At 40.5% G+C, this 25,297-nt stretch overlaps 1 long non-coding RNA gene across 4 annotated transcripts in view; it reads right to left on the bottom strand.

Annotated features, from left to right (window-relative positions):
• LOC140705829 (uncharacterized) overlaps positions 1 to 25,297 on the bottom strand; it is a 132,040-nt gene that overhangs the window by 84,057 nt on the left and 22,686 nt on the right. Inside the window, exon 1 of one of the 4 annotated variants that reach the window (XR_013543746.1) lies at positions 16,287 to 18,124. The exons of the other annotated variants lie outside the window; for them this stretch is intronic. This is a non-coding gene — a long non-coding RNA (uncharacterized LOC140705829). Of the gene's footprint in view, positions 1 to 16,286; positions 18,125 to 25,297 lie in introns of those variants that run through there. 4 annotated transcript variants of the gene reach the window in all.

Here is a 25,297-nt window from a genome sequence, read left to right on the forward strand (position 1 = left end):
GGGAGACAGAAACCCTTATAATGAACAAAGAAATTTAAAAACTTGTTTTTGTTGTGGGAAATCAGATCATTTCATTTCCAATTGTGAATTTGTAAAGAACAAAGAAAGGGGACAACAGAAAACAGGGGGAGTTGTACCTAAAAAGGTATACTGTATACAAAAGCAGGATGAAAGATCTGAAGAAAAACAGCAGAGTGATAGTTTAACTGACACAGTGAAGCAGGAGCAACTGCCTCCTATAGCAGATATTGTTCACTGCTATTATATTAAAACCAACAAGGAATGGATGAAGTCAGCTGGAGAAAATATTTATATTAATAATATCAAATATCTAGCATTGAGAGATTCTTGTTCTCAGATTACTATATGCCATACAGGTATTATTCCTCAGGAAGACATCATTCCAAATGAGAAAATGTCAGTTAAAGGAATTGGGACAGAAGTGATTAAGCTATCAGTAGCTGAAATACATATAAATTATCAGATTTCAGATCAGATTTATATGCCTTGTTTAACTGGTTTAGATTTGATTAATTATATTAAGACTGATGTGATCACCACACACTCACAGACAGAAAAGATAGAAAATCTTTATGGAAGTAGTGAGGTTCCTGAAGAAGTTATAAGTGTCAGCCAATCACCTGAACTTGCAGGAGAGGTAGAAAAACATCCACAAACAAATGGATATCCCTTTTGAGTACAGAAAGAGGCCTACAGTTGACAGAAATGACTGGAGTAAGATGAAACATGTTAATGGTGGTTTCATATATATAAGCTCACAAGATAGTCAGGACACACCCACTACAGTAACTAGAGAAGGTGGGGGAGAAAAAAAATTGCTACAGAATCAGAGAAATAAATGGGGAGAAGAAAGCTGTAAAGGTATGAGAAAGCCCAGTGAAAGGAGTTTTAACCAGGAGATAGAGAATAACTCACAGAATTAGTTAAAAGAGTTTCAAAATCTCCCTCTATTGTTCTCTGAAAGTCCTGAGAAAATCTGTAAGGACAAAGATCTTATAACTAAAGAAAACTCTGTAGTGATGACTCCTGGAAAAGAGGAAAACTTACATGAGGATCAGGAAAAATCATGCTATCCTGAGATAGAGAAACTGAAAATTTTAGAGGGAAGTAAACTGCAGGTAGCAGAAGTAGTATCTAAGGAAAGGATGCAGCTAACTGAAAAAGTTGATCAGTCTATGTCTGCACAAGTAGTTAAAACCAAGCAACAAGGAACCCTATCTAAGAAGTTTAAGGATAAAGAAATAGGACTAGATGAAGTTAAAGGTGAATCTAAAATTAATCAAGTAGACAAAATAGAAATGCAAGAAATACTAAATAAATTTACTCTAGACATAGAAAAAAGAAAACAGGATAGAGTGAAAGCTATGATAAGGATAGCAGGCTATACCCAGCGTTGGGAAAGAGATTCCAGGTATATAGCTTCTCCTTTGAAAATTATAAAAGCTAAAATACAAGACAAGAAGATCAAGTGGTTGAGCAGATGTTAAGAGACCCTGGAAAAGCTACAGACTACATTAAAGAAAAGTCGGTGTGGTGTCCAGAGAGGTCGTGTCTGTGATGAACTTGTTTATGAAAGTTAAATAGTATTTTACTTTATAGGTACAAAGTTAGTCTGGAAAAATCCTTTTGATTTCTGTGTGTGAGTTAGAGAGGTAAAATTTCCAAGGACGGTTACTTTTGCCGTTTGCAAACTCTGTGCAAGCTCTGTGCTGCTCAAGGTGACCTTCATCTTGTAACCAAGCAACTATCTTAGCCCAGAAGGAGCAAGGACATAACTCCTTATTTAAGACTCATGGGATGGAGAAGAAAGGAGAATTCCAGCATGAGAGGAGATAAGGTTTTCCAGCACGGAGAGAGTTAGAACATGGATGTCAGAAGAACTTTATTTTTGAAAAGGACAGTAAGACTGACTTCTACCTAATAGAATCTAGAGCTTTGTTTGAAAATGCAGTTTTACTGGAATTGGAGAGAAGGTCAGCCTTCCTCTAATTATAATAGTTAGTGGTTTGTTATTTTCATTTTTTATAGAAGAATTCTGTCTTTTGGTGATGGCTGGGGTTGGAAATAATTGATTATGGAAATATGTCTTGTTTGCTTGCTTAAACAAATTTCTTTCTAATCTTTATATTTTTCTAATAAATTATAAAAATGCTAAATGTCTGGAAGTTGGCTTCTTGGATAGACCATAAGCTACAATAGTTAATTGGCTTCTTTAGATTGATGTGCTCAATACGGACACGTTTACTTAGTGCTACCATTTGGGTCCTACATATTAAAGAGTGCTAGGAAGATTAGATTCCCTAGAACTCCTGTAAGTGCTTTTGTTCTTTCTTAAATCGGGTCAGACTTGGGAGAAAGAGTGTTCAGCTGCCCTAGGGTAAAATTAATGGACCCGGTTTTGCCTGGTAAAGGAGCTGATCATTCCGGACCCTCTCTGTCTCGTGTAAAAGCAGTTTCTTAAGAAATTTTGCTTTTACCGCATGGTGGCAGCGGTGGGATCTTAACCACGCGCTTAAGGTGCTAGTTAATTGTTTTAGGGCATGGTGGCTGCATTGGATCTTAACCACGTGCTTTGCTTAAGGGCTTAATAGCGCTGTTAATTGTTTTATGGAGGCAGACGGTGTTTGCATGTCTGCAGCGTGAAATCTGACTCATGTGCCTGGTAATTGTTTTATGACTGGAGAAACTCCTATGCAGAAAGATTTAGGCCGATGCAAGGAGAGATTCTTCCAGTGGTTCGGTTGTTTAGCAGGAACAGTCATTTGCTGTTCTAAATTGCAAGCTCTAGTCATCAAGGTGACAGAGTGGCAGGGATTTTTTGTTGTTGTTTGCTTTAAGTAGCTGGAGTCTATAAGAAGCCAAACAGGAAAAAAAAAAGAAATCTAAATATAGTTTTAAAATTTCCAACCTTAAACCAGAATAGAAAGTACAGATTCCTGAGGGAATTGGTAGTCTCTGTCAAGCTGACAGATTTATTGTTTTACAGCTTCTCCCCTGAGATAAGTGCTTCGGTAACAGCTGCAGGGTGAGATAGCAAACAAATGGCTTTTAGCAGGCGTTCCTCACTACCTGAGCTAACTGTAGACAAAGAGATTGTGGAAGCTATGGAACACAGTACTTTACTGCAGAGTGGAGCCAGACCGAGGATCATTAGTAGTTCATTACAAATACCAAAGGAGTTCCATATGAGGAGTGCAGTTACAAGATTCACAGAGGAAGATGTCCAAAGGTTGATGTCAGAGAACCCAGATTTACCTAGGCCCCAAGTAAGGGCGAAAATGGCGCAGCAGTACACTGGGGTGGAACATGTTCCATCTCAGAAGGACCTGCTAATGGAGGAGATTCTTGTAGATGACCAGAGATCAGCAGGAGTAGTAGCGGCAGATGCCAGCCGCAGCCCAGCAGATCCAAGGGACGTGAGTTTAAAGTTGCAAGAGCAGATTACTTTAATGATGGCAGATTTCATGGAGAGTCAAAGACATTGGTTTGAAGCCCACACCACTAGTGAGAGAAAGGCAGAGGAATACCACGAGATGAAATTGAATCTTTTGCATAGAGAGATTGCTGAGAAAGAGCAGGCCAGAGACTCTGTAGGGAGCATTGATAGAAGAAACTTGCCTTATTACCAGGAAGGGGATGATTTATTTTCATTTTTGTCCCTTTTTGAACTTTCTTGTGAAGATCTGAATGTGCCAAAACGTTTGTATTTAAAAGCCGGAACTGTTATGTCAACAATTCAGAAAATTAAGAAAGACCCCTCAAATAAGCTATTCTGCTTTGGCAGATCAGATTGAGCCGTTAGGCAATCGTTGGTTAGAAGCTGCGAAGGTCAACACATTCAAAGACTTGAGAATGCTGTTGTACATGGAACATTTTTAAAATTTGGTACCCCCAGAGCTGAGAAGTAGTTTGTTGGAGAAAGAATGTACTGATTTACAGACATTGGCTCTAAAAACTGATGAAATAATTTCCTTTAAGAGGAGTGAAACTACCGCCAGAATTAAGCCTGTTCCAGAAGTGCCTAGGAGGCAGAGTCAATATGAGGTTAAGAAGCCAGTTGTTCAGGAACTGAGACAGTCCTTAGCTGGGGAGCGCAGAAGCATGGCCCCTAGGTCACCCCTTGCTTGTTTCCAATGTGGAGGAGCCCATTTGAGAAAAGATTGCCCAAGACTGTCTGTACCAGCTAGCCAAGATAGAAAGTCAGTTGGCAAGACACCAATACCTGCACCACGGAAATTTAAGCAAACTACCCCAAAAGTGGCTTATCTTAGTGCTATGCCACAGGAAAATCAATGGATATCAGCAGAACAGCAGGTAGTTAATCAACCAAGCATTTTCCTACCCAGAGACAGGAAGGAGTCAACCTAAATGCTACTTCTTCTCAATCCAGTGGAATGCAGGCGGCTGTACCAAAGATTGTGGGTTTACGGGTAGCCCAGATTTCAACAACAGTAAATCAGCAGAAACCCACCGGAGAAAAGTTTTCTGTGATGGACGCGAGTTGTATTCTACCGGAGGAGCAATTTTCCTGGTCATTGCAAAATTTTTCTGAACCCGTAACTTTGCATTTTTCTTCTGGAGATTTGAGTTTAAATGTCTCTCGCGATACAGCAGCAGATATTTCTTCAGTTAATAAACGTTTTGTAGATCCGGAACTGATTTTGAATAACCTGCGATGTCCTGTGAGAACCTATGGGTCTGGTGAAGTAATCGAGAGATTTGTACCTCTTGTCTTCTTGCAAATAAGTTACAAGAATTGGAAGGGTTCCAAATATTTGTTAGTCCATGAAGGTAAACCTGATTTTTTGTTAGGAAATGTTTTGGCATTTTTGAACCACCAACAAACTTTAAAATCTGCTTCAGTACAAGCAGTAACTCTTTCTCAAAGCAAAGCGATGCAGCAAGTTCCACCTGATGATTTCTCTGAGGAGCTTTCAGATGGACTAGTAATGCAACAGCAGCCTCTGGTGGACAAACCTGATAGTGTGGCCAATATAAAGACTGAGCCAGAGGACTTACCTATTCCAATGGGTTCAGCTGAATTTAAACTAAAACAGCTGAAGGATCCTACCTTAGCTTCTCTGAGCTCACAGGCAGACAGTTACTCAATGCAACCTATGCAACAACAAGTGAACTTCTTGTGGGGACAAAATGGACTATTATACCAAGAATATTTTCCTAAATCTAATGAATAGGCGGAAGCAGTTCAACAGCTAGTTATTCCAAAGGAGTACAGAGAGAAAATTCTGCAGATTGCCCACGACAGTCCAAGCAGTGGCCATCTTGGAATACAAAAGACTTTGAGCAGAATTTCTCAGCATTTTTACTGGCCCGGTGTTACCAAAACTGTCAAGGACTATGTTAGTTCCTGTGATTATTGGGGCGCCAGACAGACAGTACGAAGGCTGAAATGCAGCTCATGGAAATTCCAGACCAGTTGTTCCAGTATCTGCAAATTGATGTATTAGGACCTTTTGTTCCTACTAAGTCTAAAAAGAAATACATAATCTCATTCATCTGTGAAGCTAGGAGATGGATTGAGGCCTATGCGATCAGCAACCTTTCAGCGCAAACTATCGCTCGAATTTTGGTGGACTTCTGTTCACGCATAGGTGTACCTTCTCAAATCATCTGTGATCAAGCTGGTGCTTTTAAAAGTGAACTGATGAGCAAGATTTGTGAAATAAGTGGAACTAAACTTAATTATAGTGTCTCGCATCATCCAGAACCTCATGGAATGGTGGAAAGAGGTCAACAAACTTTGCTGAGGATGATTAAAATTTTAGTTCAAGAATACGGGAACATTTGGGATGAACTGTTGCCTTTTGTTTTGTTTGCATACCGCAGTACACCGCATGTTTCTCTTGGGGGTTTTTCTCCAAGTGAGGTGGTCTTTGGGAAAATACTACAAGGACCTTTAGATTTACTGAGATCGGATTGGGAAGGTGTGGTTAGAAGCAGTACAATTCCAGTTGCTGATTTTGTTAGAAACCTACAAGAAAAACTCTTAGCTGTACAAGAATTGGCTACAGACAATTTGTTGGATGCTCAAGCAAAACAGAAGTTCTACCATGACAAGAAAGCCCGTCACCGAGAATTTGCAGTGGGTGATTTGGTACTTGTGCTGAACCCGCTCAGACCTTCTAAGTTGGAAGTTGTCTGGGAAGGTCCAGGTGAAATTGTACAAAGAGTGGGAAATGTCAATTATCTTGTCAAAATGTTGAATTCTACTAAGAAACCTGTAATGTATCATGTCAATAGTTTGAAGTTGTATAGAGACAGATCAGCAATGGTTTTTCAATGTCATGTTGCTTGTTTTCAACCTGAAAATGAACCTGTTGATATGTTGTCTGAATTGGAAAATGCGGGTACTTGGTCTGATAACATTGTCTTAACAGGTACCATTGATCAAAAAGAAAAGCTTTACCAAATTCTAGAGAAATACCAAGAGGTTTTTCCAGACAAGTCTGATCAAACCAATTTGGTGAGAGTAATTGAACATGATGTAACTGATAGTTGAAAAATTGTATTCTGACATTACATTGTTACCCTGAATTACTGTTTAATGCTAACCAACTTGTTTCTTTTCTGTATTTTCAATAGTGATGTGTTTAACCATAAGAAGACATGTATTGCTGTTATTGGTATATTTCTTACTTTGATACTTTGTTAGTTCAAGTGTAATTTCACATGTATTCATATTAAGTATTAGTAATTACTTTTCATAACCAAGGGTTAAAGTAGTTTTCAAAATAAGAACTTTAAACGTTCTAGATTTTGTGACTTCTAGGGGTGACATGTGATGAACTTGTTTATGAAATTTAAATAGTATTTCACTTTATAGGTACAAAGTTAGTCTGGAAAAATCCTTTTGATTTCTGTGTGTGAGTTAGAGAGGTAAAATTTCCAAGAACGGTTACTTTTGCCGTTTGCAAACTCTGTGCAAGCTCTGTGCTGCTCAAGGTGACGTTTATCTTGTAACCAAGCAACTATCTTAGCCCAGAAGGAGCAAGGACATAACTCTTTATTTAAGACTCATGGGACGGAGAGTGTTCAGAGACGTCGTTGTATCCAGAGAGGTCGGGTCCACAGGAGTGACATCATGAGAGGTCCAGAGATCCCAGGTGTCTTCATCATCATCGCTGTAGCAGGATTCGAAGCAGGAGCCATGCAGAGCCAGGCGAACAACAAGAAAGACTGAGCAGGTGAGAGACATTTTATTGGCAACTGGAAGGGAAGATTGTTAATTGACTGGACATTGCAAAGAAAGAAACTTTATGGGACGTTGTGAACTGTGAAACTTAAAACCAACAAAATTGCAAGAGGGACATTAAAACTAAAAGACTTTGCTGATGAGGTTCAAAGAAAAAGAAAGACTCAAAATAAGATTGCAGATTCATGGTCTCGAAGACCCAACGAATAACAGAAAGCAATGAGAAGCTGCACAAGAAGACTGAAGAAAAAAAACTTGTAATAACAAATATTAGAAGTGAAACTGTAATCAAAGGTTCTGGTTATGTTTTGCAATGTAGTAATGTAACATGCAATGTACTGTTAAAATTGATGACAAGTAATAAATAAATGAAAATGTAAAGGAAATAGAATGCAAACTGGTTACAATTAAAATGTTATAACTACATGAAAAAAAGTAAAATAAATGGGAAATTTTTTTAATATAAGTTATATAGTATGAGAAATGTTAAATGTGTAATGATATAATAAAAATGGTGATACTGTACATGTAATGAAAAAAATATGAATAAGTTAAAAGAGGTAATAGAAAAAATGTATAAGTATAAAATGTATAACTGTTTAATGCTTAAAGTTTTGTATATTGAAAAATTTGATTCTCTTATACGTTGTACATGAGGGTAAATCACTGTAGAGTTTACCCCCATGATACAAACTTTTCCAAGGGGGGAGGTATGTGATGGACAGGTCAGGAACTGCTCCTGTCCATCACAATGGAACTCTGATTCAAGAGCCAATAGCTATACAGAAAAGGCGGGACTAGGGATATATAAGAGAATGGATGACAATTAGAGTCTGAGTTTGGAGTTAGTTAGAAACTGTGTTAGAGATGTCAGTTAGAGAGAAGCAATGTAAGCAGTTAGGACCAGCCTGGTATTAGAGAAGAATAGAGAGAGAGAGAACATGATAAGAAATGAACAAATATCTTGATTGAAATGATTATAAATAAACAAATATAAATATTACCAAAGCACAATTTATTGAATGAATAAAATGAGACCATCCATGATTTACTTTATGTGATTAGTAATACTTATGAATACTTTAATCAATATTGTTTAATTGAATCACACTGATTGAAGAGTTATATTTGATATAGTGAGGAGTGACATCTCTGGTGGCAGAGGAAAGGGTTGAAAATAAGTGTCACACCCAAATGTGAACCCGGGGTGTGTGGAGAAATAAACCGGGGAACTTAGAGTGCGCCACAGTTGAACTAAAGCAGGTTTAGCAATATTGATATCTACTGCTCTCCAGGCATTCGTCAACTGGCTCCCCACTTGTGCGAAAATAGCAATGGCCAGGCATATAGTCTTTGGACCTAAGATCCTTTTTTTGGGTCAAGGTTAGTATCCCACCCTTCTCATCTCAGAAAAGCACAAAACAAGGTTGGGAAGACCTGGAAAATTATATAATAGGACTAGAATGCAAACACCCTAGAGCCAAGTTGCTCATAATGGGGGACTTTAGGCTCAAATATAAAGCCCTAAACGGTTTAGGGCCTCGATACCTGGCGGAACGCCTTCTCCCACCAAGTTCTACCCGGGTCACACGGGCGAGCCAGGAGGTGAGGCTGAGGAGCTTAACGCCGAGGGAGGCCCGAAAAGAGAAAACAAGAAATAGGGCCTTCTCGGCGGTGGCTCCTCGCCTGTGGAATAATTTACCTCCTGGTATTCGCAGAGCTCCCTCGCTGGGCACCTTTAAGAATCTACTAAAGACCTGGATGTTTCGGCAGGCCTTCTCACCAGATTACTTTTCATTTTCTTTTTTCTTATTGTCTTTTTACCTTTTAATTGTTTTGTAATTTGTTGTTTTATTTTTATAGTATTTTATCTCTATTGTAAGCCGCCTAGAGTAGTCCTCCGCGACTAGATAGGCGGGATATAAAAAAAATAAAATAAAATAAATAAATAAATAAATAACAATGCACTCTTTTCTTCTAGTTTGGGGGGTAGTTGGCAATAAGATCTTTGCCCCTAGCTATGATGAATGTCCAAAGATACTAAGGTGAATTATGGTGGCATCTGTATGATCCAAATGGTGCCCCGCCTTGGTCTTATAATATTAAATGGGAACCCCCACTATGACAAACACCCTGAATTCACCTATGTAAGCAGTGCTGTGGATTTTGTGCTAATCTCCCACTCTTTATCTAGAGAGGGAGTGGAATTTTCTGTAGGCCTAAGGGTGGATAGTGACCACCTGCCCCTTAATACCATCCTGCTACTTTCACAATCTGTCCATCTGAGTGCAAAACTTCATCTTCAAGATAAATTCCTAAGCTTCAAACAAAAGAGAATACATTGGACTGAGGAAACTCACAATAAGCTAGAAGGCGTCTTTGGCTCCGCTGAGGGGGAGTCCCTAAAAATTCAATCATAGGAGCCACAAATGCCACTGCTGCCAAATATAAAGATTCAATCCTAATCAATGCGATGAACATGGCCCTGACCTCCAAACAACTGCTTCCCCAAGCCTCATTAAAGATAAACGGCCCCAAGTGGTTTGACAGAGAATGTCAACTGAGAGAGGTACATAACAACTATAGAAAGAAAAACCTAAACATATTACCAGCAGAATATTATTATAATATTAATAACAAATTAATAGCATGTAAAAAGAGACAAGCAATTCAAAAGGGATGGAATGCATTAATAGAATGCACTTTAAATAAAAAATCTAAACTCTTTTGGGCTCTTGTCACTGATGCCCTGAGCTCGCCCTCGAACCAGCTGAGCAGTAACATCCCGGCAGGTACTTGGGAACAGCATTTCTCTACTCTATTTGGGGACATCAAAGAGAATTCTACAGATTTCTCTCCACCTATAAATTTAAATGACACTCCGCCATGGAGGCCGGCCACACTGACTGAAACAATAACCCTGATTAGAAGTATGAAATCATGCAAGGCCCCGGGAACAGATCCCATTCTCCCTGAAATGCTAAAGGATAACATGGATTGGTGGGCACCTTTGTTGGCAAACTTGTTTACCCATATCAACAACTCAGGTAAATTTCCCATCACTTGGTCCGAAGCCATAATAATACCTATCTTTAAGAAAGGAGAAAGATGAGACCCAACCAACTGCAGACCAATCAGTCGAGTCTCTGTGCTGGGTAAATTGTATTCTAATCACTTAAATCAAAGACTACTTACTTGGATAGAGGAGGAAAATATCTTGGGGAAGGAACAGGCAGGATTTAGAAAGAGTAGATCAGCAATTGAACAGTGTATGATTTTGAACCATCTTGGGGAGAAATATATGTCCTCTCATGGAAATGGGCTCTATACTAGATTCAGAGATTTCAAATCAGCCTTTGATTCTGTCCTAAGAGACATACTATGATCAAAATTATACAAAACCTCTATAGATAAGAGACTCCTGTAGCTTATTAAATGTCTTTATCAGGCACCACACTCCGTGTTAGATGTGGTACAGAAGGAAACCTGAGAAAACCTATTCAGGCTAATAAAGGGGTTCGACAGGGCCCCCACACTATTTAACCTGTATTTCAGTGATCTGTTTGGGTGGTGTCTTGGAACAGACTTCCATCCTCCTAGATTGGCGGAGACCAAATGCCCCCTACTGCTTTACACAGATGATGCGGTCCTTCTGTCACTATCGAAAATAGGAATTAAATGGCTGATCCGCACATTTATGACCTACTGTGAGAACAACCAGTTGGTTCTAAATTTTGTTAAAACCAAAATTATGGTTTTCACTCATTCTGTAACAACTAGAAAATGGACAATTAATGGTTCTTGCATTGAGCAAATAAAACTGCTGAAGTATCTAGGTATTAGATTCCACCATAAACTTTCCTGGGCTGCCCATAGACGGACCATAATCCGAGCAACCAGAACATGCAGAAAGCTGTCTTGCATTTTTTCTTTACTAAGGGGGAACAATTTATACCAGTTGTTATTCAGGTTTTTAAGCTCAAGATTCTGCCCCAACTGTTGTATGGTATACCAACTTGGATCCTAGGATTTCACACATATAGAGAGTGTTCTTTCAAATTTTCTAAGATCCATTCTGGGAATGGCAAGATGCTTCCCTGCAGCTGCCTTACGATTAGAGAGTGGTCTAACATCACTAGAATGCAGCGCGTGGCTATCTGCTTTTAGATTTTGGAACAAGGTAATACATGCTGATCCATCTATGGGATATCTTAACCTTCTACAGAAATATTCCATAACAGCTCATGGCTTAAAGCTTTTCCAGCCTAACAGCATGTATTAGGGCTCTCTTTTGACTTTCTTTATGCCCAGGAGCCCAAGGCAGCCAACTCTATCTTAGAAAAGCGGATCAGGGACATTGACTTGCAGTATTTGATTTCAATGGCTTCCAAAACATGCTCCATCTGGCACCTTGGCCTGAACTATAATTTCTCCCAAAGTGCTAGGTATTTAGAGAATTTGATTATCCCAAAATACAGGCACGTCTTTTGAAGAGCCTGATTTAACTGTCTCCAATCCGCAGTTTTAAATGGGTGATATTCTGACACAAGATTGTGCCCTTGTAAAGATAGAGAAATTGAAACTCTGATGGTATTAGGTTATTGAAGCTAGAATGTGATCTCTAAATGGGATTTGTAGTCATGGAACAATAGAAAAGGAATCCATTTTGAGTCTGTGTCATTTTTACTATAAGCATCTAGATGCTGTTTTCTTCACAGCTAGCTAGTGGATATTTCGTAGCTAGGCGACGACGGCAGAAGACCTACTGAGTCAAAACATTCCAGGGGAAAAAGTAAACAACACCTGGAGTTCCATGAGAAAGGAAGGCGGAGAGAGACCAGCATTCCTTCGTCCTGATTGGTGATCAGTAGTGAGGAAGGAGGAGGAGGTTTTCCAGCACAAGGAGAGAAGATGGAGGATTGTTGAGACACAGAGGGAGAGAGAGAGAAAGACTTATGGATTTTTAGAGGGACTTTGGATTTTTTGGACTTTGCCTCGGATTATGGATTTTTGAATGGACTTTGGAGTTCCAGAAATCTGTTAGGATGTAGTTCTTGATAGAAGAATAGAGCGGAGGCTTTGCCTTACCTAATTTTCTTAGATAAGTGATTTTTATTGTTTTATTTTTATAGCTGGAGTTTGCTAAGTTTCTAACTACTTAGATATGGAAATGTTTTTGAATGCTATGTTGTTGCAATAAACTGAATTCTTTTAAATCTTTATTTTTCTAATAAAACAATTATACTTAAGAACTTATGTTTGATTTCTTGAACAACCTGCTACCATACTTAATTTGATTTCTTTAGGCCACGAACTAAGCTACCTTGAGTCCAATATTTTCCTGAGTTCTGAGAGATCTAAATGACTCTAAGACTCATGGTTATATTTTGGTTTCTCAATGGTTTTTATTTGGGAATAGACTTGGGAAAAGGGTGTCAGTGATACAGCCTGTGTATCACATCTCATCCCAAGTAGGGGTACACTGGACTCTGGAACCTCTCTATTCCAGCTGTCTGAAACTCTTTGGAGTACGGGCAAGCTTAAATGGTTGGCAGCGTGGGATCTGATCCGCGAGCCGTGAGTTACATGGTGAGCAGGGGTATCATGATACACGTGCTGTTTTGCTTTGATTTATATGTTAGCACAGTGGCTGTCTTTAACTACAAGCTCTGATCACTAAATGTGACAGAGTGGAAATATTGCTCTCTGCAGTTTGAATAGCTAGAGATCTTGTTACAAAATAAGACTTTAGCTCAGACTGAAGTCTGTTAAGAGACCATTCTAGGTAAGAATTCAGTTTGCATTTCCATACGTTTGGCAGAGAAACGTACCAAGATTCCTGAGTGCATCTGTTTCGTCTCAGCTTGAGACTGACAGTTTTATTTTTCTTCCCTGTGCTAATTGCCTTGGCAACAGCAACAGGTGAAGTGAAGCAAGAGGGAGAGAAGGGATGACACTTAATAGGAGTTCATCTCTCACTGAGCTAAATTTAGCAGGCATGGCTCAGCGAACGGTAGGCTGAGGGTTAATGGGACCCCCAGACGAAAGAATGGTGACTCAGAGGGCAGCAAGACTGTGGATTACTGGCCATTCCTTTCAACTACCCAGTGGACTACAATCGGGCAGAATACTGCCCCTACTCAAGGAGGATACCTTCCAAAGGATTCTTGCAGACGACCCAGACCTGACCTGGTCCAAATTGAGAGAGATGGAACAGCAGGAGGATACCGAGGACGAGAACGTTCCAGTCCAGACGGGCCTGCCAGCTGGGGAAATTCCTGGGAATGGTGCCCAGATGTCTCCTCAAAGAATACGAAAAACAATCTTGACCTCTACCTAACCCCGTCATAAAAGAAACAACAAGTATAAAAAAAACCAATATATGGGTAATCTGTTTTATTAATTTTCACTGTTTTAACTGTCTTGAACTGTTTTAATTACTTCCATCTATTTTAAATATTACATGTATGTATTTTAATTGGTCGGAGACCACAGAATTAAAATTGATTGATTGCATATAATATTAATATAAAAAAATATATGGGTAATCTATCTTATTACTTTATACTGTTTTAACTGTCTTGAAATATTTTAGTTGCTTCCTCTTATTTTAAATATTAAATGCATATATTTTAATGGGTCAGAGTCCACATATAAAGATTGATTGATTCCATGTCAGTCCATTTATCATAACATAAATCCAGAGTCTGCTTCATAAATCAATCCCACAGAGAAGCTCCTTCTTCTCTTCATTCGACCAAACCCCAAACAAACAGTGTTCTGAGGCTGTTTGCTTTATTGCCCCTTGTGGCCAATTAGATATTGGCTTCTACAGGTTTCTTCTCTAGCATTTTATTTCCACAGCTGTATTAAATCTAACTGGTAAGCAGGTTGCTAGCACAGCTGTAGTATTTGATCAGATTCTTTCTATAAACTATCAATCCCTACAGGGATGTTCTAGACCTGACACTACTGGTCCCTGTGGATGTCTTTCTAGATTTATCCTTGTCCCGCTTCTAGTTTTCAAAGTTTTCCCACACCAGGAAGTAAAATAATTAGTTTTTAAGATGCCAGAATGCTTTAACTGTCTTTATATTTTATTTTTCTTTTGTTTTTGCTTACTTGCTAGCATAGACTAACATGGCTTCCACTTCCAAACCACACAAGAATGAATAGTTCCTGATTATGCCCCAATTGTTTGCCCTCCTCACTGCACAACCTCAGGGAGTTTGCCTTTCATAAGTAATCACTTGATCACTGCTCTTTCCTTTCTCAGTAGTTCTGTTTTGCACATGCTGGACACAGTTTTGCAGTGCCTGTTTACATAATACTCTCTTCTTTTCCTTTCAGCCTGAACTTTAATGCATTGCTTTGTCCCTGCTTTTTTGCTCAACAGAATTTATTGCAATTTGCTATTGTTCACTGCTGAAACAGGATATATTCCATTGATAATTTTTCATCTCCTTCAAGCAGACATCCTTGAATTAATATCAGGCCAAATGAAACAGAGTTTCATGGTCACATTGAGAGCTTGGAAGAAGTTGTCACATCTTCAACATAAAGTATATCTTTTTGATATTGTTTATATTAATGATCTATTGTTTATAAATTGCCATTTCTTAATTTGAATAAACTTTGGGATTTTTTAAACCCATATCTTGAGTGTGAGAATTGCAGTCGGAAAGGGAGAATGCTATAGAGAAGTCCAAAGTGGGGACCAAAATTATCCTTTGATAGGTATTTGAAAAAAACGTTCATAGAGAAGTTCTGTAAACCTAGACATAGAACGTGTCTGTTCATATTAAATAAATACATTAAGATTGGATCCAACCAAAGTTGTTGGAAGTTCAGCTTGAGTAAATATAAAACAATAGGTTTAATTAAACAATAGGTTTAATCAAATATTAGAGACATATATTTACACTATAACCGAAAAAAATTATTGCAAGCATACATTAATTTAAAAATTGAAAGACAATCTGGATAATGGCCTTAAGGATTATGAATTTTTGACTACAGTATTTTCATATACTTTTCTTATATTTTTCTTAAAAGCCTTCTTGTAGCAAAGGTATAGACAGAGCAATGCCACAGTGGGAAATCTTTTATTTCTATCCTACTTTTCTTCCCTACCAGAGACCCAAGGCAGGTTATTGTATGATCTGAGGATTGCTGGGTGAACACTCTTATTTTTAAAAAATAATAACTCAAAAACTCTACCGAAATCTCCCTGAGTTTTGCACAGATCAAGAGTAGACTGTCTGCTAAAAATATGCTGCATTTGGTACTGATTTGAAACCCAGCTTAAAAGTTACCTATTTTTTTTTCCTTTGGGCTGTCTGCATTTGTAGAATTTCCTTATAAAATATTGACAATTATTGCTCCACTCCTGTGCAGCCATAACTAATAATATAATAATCACTCTCACAATCATCTCTCCCTAAAGGGATAATTATCTCAGCCAAGGAGTCACTGTGTTTGCAAAACTACCAATTTGAGTACATGGTGTAGGTCCTTTAGGGCTAGAAGTGCATAGTACATGCTCCACAAACAAGCCCAACCTAAAAGAGAACACTTGCCAACTTACAAGGCAGCAAATCATTGACTATATGGTTGCTTTGATAGCACAACAGCCTAGTCAGGTAGGATCTCTCAATAATTACAGTAGTAATTAGTGGCCTTCTCAAATCCTCACTGGATTTAGGTGCAAGTCCTGCTGCTCAAGAGACCAGTTATCTGTTGAAGAATTATATTTGTTTTTGTTAAGAAAACAAAGTTAGTTGCATTAGAATACAGTTGTAAGCTTTAAAAGGCATAAACATTAGGCACCTCCAGCAGTTACAATGATTAAATTAAGTTCAGTATTCCAAAGTAAAATAATAACAACTAAAATTAAGCTAAGTAATCATCTTTGCACTCTCTACATGTTAGCATTTAGAGAAGCTGGGCTATTTCTCCCCCTCTTTTCCTTCAAAAAAACTAACCTCTCAAATTCCACAACATCCACCAACAAATGAACAAGGATCACATACATGAACCATTTTCTACATACCTTTGGATCACCTTCTTTATGACACTTCCAAGCTGTTAAACAATTAAGAGCAAGTGAGTGTAAAAGAGTTCACCTCCCACATTTCACAGAAGATCCAAGCCCAGGTGGCTTCTCTTTCCCCAATTAAGTAGTATGCTATGTTTCATCTTCTCTGGGCCTCTTTGGCCTTGCTCCCTTATCTTTGTTCCTGGCAGCACAATTCTAACAACAATCTCATGAGAACATTTCGGTGCTTTCCAATCTGTCTTACACAGAACCTAATAGACTCCATCTTTATATGACTACAAGTCCCAGTTTCCTTCTGTTTCCTCACAATCACATGCTGTCAAGTCAATTCTCATTCATGATGTGGACCAGCTAAATTTACAGCTAAATTTAATTTTAGTACAATGACGTCTCTGAAAGGTAATATTTGGGGAAGGTGTTGAGAATGATAACTATCCTGCGCTAAAAATATTTTCTCTTAAAAGCATTCTGAGAGTTTTCTTTTTTCTGACTCACTTGCTGTATACCTCTTGATGCACTTCCACATAGTCACACTTGATCAGAGGATAAAAAAAATTTTAGGTGGACAAAACAAATATTTGTTCAGTTAAAGATCAATTAGTTACGTACATATTCTGGCATGGTGAAATTCAGGATAATTATTAGGTTCCAAAATGGTTTTAATTAAATATAGCAATAGTAAAAATTACACAATGCTGTAAGAGAGATTTAAAGGGGAGGAAAAACAGAAACCAGATCCCAGACCAACCTCATGGCTTGCCAGAGTCACAGGCTCAGGAGGAGATATTATTGCATTCATTCCATTTATTAAAGGTCTACATTTCCACTTTAAAACTTTTCAGGTGGCAACTGAAAGGTAAATAATAGAGAAAATGTCCTGGGATTGGGATGATCAGATTCACATTATTTTTCATTGACTACATGATGCACAATTCAATGTGAATCAGTTTGGAGCTCTTCCGATCTGAATATTTGCATATTGGAATATGCAATATTGATATTCCACTCAAGGAGACTTTGGACCTTCGTTCATAATGCTAATAATACTTTTCATTTTCTTTTGAAAGGCTTGGTGCCAGCACTACAACAAAGTTGTGCTAGAGCACCCAGAAGGTTGAAAAGAGAAGGGGGGAGGGGGAAAATGGCAATGGGCGTTTGTTTGCTGTTTGTTAAAATAGTTCTGCTGTAGCCATTCCTTCTGAAAACCTGGATACAGTGGTGGGATTCAAATAAATTAACAACAGGTTCTGTGTCCTAATGATAAGTAAGTAAGTAAGTAAGTAAGTAAGTAAGTAAGTAAGTAAGTATATTCGCGAACACTTTCATGGCCAGTATGTAATGGTTGTTTTGGGTTTTTTGGGCTCTTTGGCTGTGTTCTGAAGGTTGTTTTTCCTAACATTTTGCCACTCTCTGTGGCCAGCATCTTCAGAGGACAGCACTCTGCGTTCTGGTGTCGTTTGCTTGGGAGTGGAGTATTTTTGGCTGTGAGATAGGCTTTTGTCTTTTTCTGTAGATGGGTGATTAGTGTATCTTGTTGTGGGTGTATTGTTGTGATAAGGAGCAGAGACTTTCTGTCACTGTGGTTGATGTGTGTCATTAGCTTGTCTTTTGTGTGTAGTGATCCCCTGTCCTTATGGCTGGGTAGAGTTGGTTGACCTTTTGCACACTGTATCTTCTTTTATTACTGGTAGGATATATTTATATGCTTACTACAAGTAATACACCTCCTGTTGTCAGATAATGGTTTTTACTAAATAGGGTTACAAAGAACATGGGGTTTCTCTATTACATGGAAACTTATTAGCAGAGAGGAAAGAGAGACAAAAGAAAATTACAAATTTCTTTTCTCCCAAAGAGGAGGGTGTGACAACCCCAGACCTACTGGAGTATACCACCCTTTAATTATGCTGCCACCAACCATTCCCTATAAGGAGTCACACAGACCAGGAATGGATTTTACTAAACAAAAGAACAAGGTTTATTGAAATAACAAACAGGGTAAATAAAAGAATCAGGTAAATAGGATAATGTAACGTGGCATATCCCCAAACATACACATATAACAGATTGGTTCCCACAGAACCCTTTAAGGTAACGCACAGACCCTGAACCTATCAGTTCTGGCTACCTAGAAAGAAACCTGAACCTATCAGGTATGTACTAACTGACCAACAGTTGTACCCAGTCTGACACACAGACTCCAACTCCTAACTCTCCACACAAGCTCCACATATATATACAGTACAGCTCCTCCCCCCTGATGTCCCGCCTTCCACTCCCCATAGGATGGAACTTTCCCTCCAAACCCATGACAGACAGGTACCATCAGTGCTGTATGTGACACCTCCCCTCTTTATAAGTTGTTTTGCGGGGGAAAAGCTAAAGTGCTTTTCTCCAAAAAACAACCATGATCAAAACACAATACAGTTATACATTATAACACAATCCCATACTTACTTTAAACATTAATATTTACAATACATTAAGTTACCTTTATTAATACAAACCAAGCCTGTTCAATAAACAGGTACATTTAACTTTTGGTCACCAAAATATAAATAGTCCATGGTTTCTTCGCCGTCTTCACTCGTCGGGTCTTCTTGACAAGGCGTCAGCCACACAGTTCATTGACCCTCTGACCACCTTCACTTCAAAGTCATAATCTTGCAGGTTTAAAGCCCACCTCATAAGTTTACTATTATGGGTTTTCATTGTCTTTAACCACTGCAGTGGTGAGTGGTCAGTGCACAGAACAAAATGTCTTCCCCAGATGTAAGGTTTGGCCTTCTGAATCGCGTATACTATGGCCAGGCACTCCTTTTCCACGGTTGCCAAATGTCTCTCACCTTTCTGGAGTTTCCTACTCAGGTAGGACACTGGATGCTGGTCACCATTTTCATCCTCCTGGCAAAGAACTGCTCCTACCCCGCTGTTAGACGCATCGGTGTAGATGATGAACTCCCGGTCGAAGTCTGGAGCACGCAGCACTGGATAATGGATGAGCGCCTCCTTCAACCTCCGGAATGCCTCCTCACAGTCGCTGGTCCATGGGATGCGGTCATCAGTCTTCTTCCTCGTCAGATCGGTCAGCGGAGTCGCCATCTCGCTAAACCTCGGGATGAACTTTCTGTAGTAGCCCACCAACCCAAGAAATGATTTGACTTTTTTCTTGGTGTTGGGTCTGGGCCAATCACGAACGGCTTCTATCTTGGCCTCTAGGGGTTTGATCACTCCTCCCCCTACTATGTGACCCAAGTATTTTATTTCTGGGCTACCCAGCTGACGCTTGCCTTTACTGTTAGCCCTGCTGCACTTAACCTCTGCAGCACTATCTCCAGGTGTTTCAGGTGATCTTCCCAGGTATTACTGAAGATCCCTATATCGTCAGTGTAGGCCACAGTAAAGTCACTGAGCCCTGCTAAGGTCTGGTCCATCAGCCTTTGGAATGTGGCTGGTGCATTTCTGAGACCAAAACTCAGGACTCTAAACTCATAGAGACCGAAAGGGCTGCAAAATGCGGTCTTTTCTTGATCCCTGGGATCAATCCTTAATTGCCAGTATCCCTTTACTAGGTCCAATGATGAAATGAACCGACAACCCCCTATGGTTTCAATCAGGTTGTCTAGCCTGGGCATTGGGTAGGCATCAGGAGTGGTTACGCGGTTTAATTTCCGGTAATCTACACAAAACCTAATGCTCCCATCAGGCTTGTCCACCAGGACTATCGGAGAGGACCAAGGACTAGAAGAGGGGACGATTATGTTCTCCCTAAGCATCTCGTCCAGCTCCTTCCGCACCTTGTCCCTATAGGGTCCCGTCACTCGGTATGGGGATACTGCTTGTGGGGTTGCATCCCCTGTATGGATCCGATGCATCACTCCCTTCACTATCCCCGGCTTATTTGAAAACACCTTTTGATATTTGGTGAGCAGCACTTTTAGTTCTTGCTGCTGGTCTTGGGTGAGTGCAGGACTGATCTTTACCTCATCTGGGTTGTATTTTACTTCCCCTCTACCCTCCCAGAAGGGTAATTCAGCTTCCTCACTCTCAGCTGCTTTTATTGCAAATAAAACCCTCTGTTCCCCTCTGTAGTAGGGTTTCAGGGCATTCACATGTACCACCCTCCGTGCTTGGTGTTCCTTCTGCTCTATAAGGTAGTTCAGGTCCGACATCTTGGAAATGACCCTATATGGTCCTGCCCATTTGAGCTGCAGTTTGTTCTCTTTGCAGGGCCTAAGCCAAAGCACTTCCTCCCCTGGGTTAAAGTGCCTCTCCCTGGCTTTCTGGTCATACCAGGTTTTCTGTCTGACCTTCTGAGCTTGCAGGTTTTCTGCTGCTAGCTCTAGGTTTCTCTTCAGGTCATTCATTAAAGAGTCTATATATGTCACAACATCTTGTGGGTCATCCTGGGTGATCTGTTCCCAATTTTGTTTGATTAAATCAAGTGGACCTTTCACCCTTCTCCCAAACAAAAGTTCAAACGGACTGAACCCGGTACTGGCTTGGGGCACTGACCGATAAGCAAACAAAAGGGATTGCAGCTTCTGGTCCCAATTGTTTGGATTCTCTGCCAAGTAAGCCCTAATCATGCGCATCAGAGTCCCATTGAACTTCTCCGTTAACCCATTACTTTCGGGGTGATAGGCAGTGGTTTCCTTGTGTTTAATTCCACAGATTTGCCATAACCGTTTCATGAGCTTCGATGTAAACGATGCGCCCAAATCTGTGATTATTTCTGAGGCAAATCCCATCCTGGACATATACCCCACCAAGGCATCTGCCACTGTGTTAGTTTCAATGTTAGTCAAGGGAATGGCTTCGGGGTACCTCGTGGCATGGTCCACAATGGTGAGAATGAACCGGTTCCCCCTCTTTGTGGCCTTGGGCAAAGGTCCCACAATATCCACTCCTATACATTTGAATGGGGTGTCAATCACAGGCAAAGGGCACAACTTCGCTTTGGTCCTGTCACGGTTATTCCCCTGCCTCTGACACACATCACATTGTTTACAGAACTCCTTGATCTGCTTCCCTATTTCAGGCCAGTAAAAATTTTGTGTGATTCTCTGCTGTGTTTTGTTCACCCCTAAGTGCGCAGCAAACATGTCAGAGTGCCCCCTTTGTAAGATCATAGGGCGATACTTTTCAGGTACCACTAGCTGACTTCTGATCCCATCTCCCCCTTTTGAAATATTCCTCAGGGTCTCTCTATATAAAATTCCCTTTTTCTCGCGAAATCTCGCTGGGGTTTCAGGTGTTAACTGGGTGTCTGTCACCTTTTCAAAACACTTTCGGAGAGTGGCGTCTGCCTTTTGCTCTTGGCCAAATTTGCTGTCTGTGGTTAAGGTTTCTGCCACAGCTTCGGGACTACCCTCATCTGCTTCCGTCTCGGGCTCTTCAGTACCCCCCTGAACTGTCCCCGTGGTAGCTTGTGAGCGTGTAATCACTAGCATCCGTTTCACATGTTCAGCCAGGTCATTTCCCACGAGCACGGCTGCTGGCAGAGTCGATGAAATCGCTAGCCGCCAAACTCCCCTCCAGCCTTGAAAGCTCACAGGTACCTCAGCTACTGGCAGTGAGATCACCTGCCCCTCAATCCCTGCCACCTTCAGGCTCTCAGTTGGGATTATATACTTCCTAGGAATAATGTCTGGATGGCACAGGGTCACCTGGGAACAAGTATCCCTTAGCCCCCTATACTGATGGTCAAGTATTCCTACGTCCACCCCTGTGGTCTCAAACAATTGCGAATCTGTCCTCACTAGTAAGCAGCGCTTGACCTCTACAAGAGGACCATTTTCCCCAGCCTGATCAGCAGATGTAACTGTTCCAGATTGAGTAGCCATGGTAACAGGCTCCCTCAATGGCAAGGAGCTTTGCTCTGTCTGGACACAGAACACCGCTTTTGGCTTGGTTCCACTCAAATCATGAGGCAAATTTCCCTTTAGCTGCTTTAATTTCTCACACTCTGAGATTAGATGGCCCTTTCCTTGACAGAAATAACATTTTCTGCTGTACTTGAAGTCTTTCTCATCTGGTTTTGGTTTTCCCTCCAAAATCTGAGGTCTTGGTGGTTTCATGTCTGAGGGCTTCCCTTCAACATGGGCCCCTCCCCCTTGCTGGTTTTTCCCTGGTCCCTGAGAGTACCTGCTGTAGGTTTCTTTGGGCTTACCCACAGTTTTCCCCTCAGCACCTAAGGGCTTCCTTATTTGGGAAATAAAATCTGCGATCTCCGCCGCTTCTGACACAGATTTAGGTTTCCTCTCCCTCACCTGGAACTTCAGTTCCCCATGCAGGACTGAATAAAACTGTTCCAGCGCTATCAGGTCTTTGAGCTGCTGGAAGGTCTCTGTCCCCTCCTGAGATAGCCATTTCTCTAGCAGCCTCACCAGTTGGGCCCCCACTTGGGTAAAAGTCTGCTCTGGTTTTTTGGTGAGTGACCTGAATCTTTGCCTCAGCTGTTCCGCATTTATCCCATGTCTGGCAAACACCAGTTTTTTAAACTCAGTGAAGTCTTTCAGCAGTTCCACTGGCATCTCTGCATAGACTTCTGCCAGGCTGCCACTGATTAAAGATCGCATAATGGTCATCTTCTCAGTTTCCCTTACTGAGAAGTCCACAAACGCTCTTTCCACGAGGGAAAAGAACACCTCAGGGCAATCTCCCTTGTGGTACACAGGGAATTTCTTCAGGTCAGTTTTAGACAGGCTGCCTTCCCCATTCCCTGGGTTCCCCTCATTATTATTGTTATTACTATTTCTACTCATTATCTCCAGCTTCTTCAGCTCAAATGCCATTTTCTCTCTCTCCAATTCAAATTGTCTTTGCCTCTCCCTTTCCCTTTCCTGTTTCTCTTCCTTTTCCCTTTCAAACGCCATTCTTTCTCTCTCTAATCTTTCCTCCATTTCCCTCACCCTCAGTTCATGCTGTTGGGCTAGGAGCATTTTTCTGAGTTCTGGGTTCTGTTCTCCCGTGCTCTCATCCTGCACTGAGCCAAATTCTTCCTCAGAACCTTGGTCTACCTGGGGATCTCTCACTTCACCCATTTCTGCTATTTGGCTTCGAGTTAAGGGCATAATCCCCCCAGAACAGGCTGCCTTCAAAAGTCAAGCCTCAAAATAAAGCGACGACTTTTTTCCTTTTGCCTCAGAAACAGCCTTCTATAGATTGCTGCTGTTCCTTCAGCACCAACTTGCAACTGTTGCCAGGCAGAATTCACCCCCTCTGCTAGGCCTCTCAGCAGACAGGCGAGATCACTGTTACTTCACACAGCTTTGCCTCAGCCCTTTCCCGCCAAAACGGGTTGCCTCAGAGCTCCCTAATCTAGTCCCCCCAATCTGAGTGTGCACGTTCTTCCACTAGCGTACCTCCCCGTGAGGTAAGCCTAGAAGATTACCTACGCGCCCTCAGATTTTCCCTGACTAGACCCCCCTTGCTCTGGGCACACTTGCCAAGGCTTTGCTGGACCACTGGACAACTGGACCAGTCGTATCCCACACGCTGGACACCAATCAATGTGACAACCCCAGACCTACTGGAGTATGCCACACTTTAGTTATGCTGCCACCAACCATTCCCTATAAGGAGTCACACAGACCAGGAATGGATTTTACTAAACAAAAGAACAAGGTTTATTGAAATAACAAACAGGGTAAATAAAAGAATCAGGTAAATAGGATAATGTAACGTGGCATATCCCCAAACATACACATATAACAGATTGGTTCCCACAGACGCACAGACCCTGAACCTATCAGTTCTGGCTACCTAGAAAGAAACCTGAACCTATCAGGTATGTACTAACTGACCAACAGTTGTACCCAGTCTGACACACAGACTCCAACTCCTAACTCTCCACACAAGCTCCACATATATATACAGTACAGCTCCTCCCCCCTGATGTCCCGCCTTCCACTCCCCATAGGATGGAACTTTCCCTCCAAACCCATGACAGACAGGTACCATCAGTGCTGTATGTGACAGAGGGCACTAAAAATACCAATGAAATTACAACAATATCATCACCAGCCCACAATCTAGACTGGTCAGTTGGGTATCAATGTTCAATAATAGAAATTAAGAAGGAAGATTATGATCCTGACCTGGAGACAGAGTTAGAAGTTGCAGAAAACGCTTTAGATTCCAGCAGGGTAGAAAAGAATGGGAAATTGGAGGTAGATGATCTTATGTTAATACAAATAGATGAATTGACACAAGGATGCATTCAAAGACAAAAAGAGTCCTTTCCAAAGCCAGTTAAGGCAATAGGAGATTCTGACACTAATACACTATTCCAGTGGGTAAAAGACATTTTAGAGGAGATGAAGTTAATTAAATTTTTCCTTTTTATATATTATTAATAATCTCTATAATCTCTTCTTCTTTTCTCTTTATCTAAATCTTTTTTATTATTCTCCGATAATTTACTCTTAACATTTTCTTTAATATAATTTTCTTTATCTTCTTTCGACACACTATTACCTTTGTATAAATTTTGATAGAAATCCTGTATAATCTTTAGTTTTTCTTTCATTAAACTACAATTTTTTCCTGTTTATATTATTTGCTCTTTTAGTTTGAACCATTCTAGCTAAAAGTTTTGGATTTTTATTACTATATTCAAAAAACTTCGGGTAGGGGAAGGCGGGGCTTCAAACAGCGAGCAGCAAGGAATCTGAGGCTCTCCAGATTTCTGCTGTATGTCGAGAATCCAGAGCCCCCTTGAACAATTGGGGGGACAAGGGGGCAAGGAGATGCCCCCTTTTAGGTCATAAGAGAGCGGAAGACTTTGGGGGGTAGGAAAGCAATCCACCCCCGCGATTTCACTCCTTCTCTAGACAAAGGATTTTGTCGTCAACGCCATTTTATGGCGTCCCAGCTGTAAAAGCCCCGCGGCAGAGGGAGAGGCACAAGGATTTATGAAGGACTGCATCAACAGAGCCAATTAGTTTCAACGTTTGTAAGTATTGTACAAATAAACTTTAAATGACTGATCTTGAGGAGAT

Source organism: Pogona vitticeps, chromosome 3 (assembly GCF_051106095.1).
Source record: "Pogona vitticeps strain Pit_001003342236 chromosome 3, PviZW2.1, whole genome shotgun sequence".
NCBI lineage: Eukaryota > Metazoa > Chordata > Lepidosauria > Squamata > Agamidae > Pogona > Pogona vitticeps.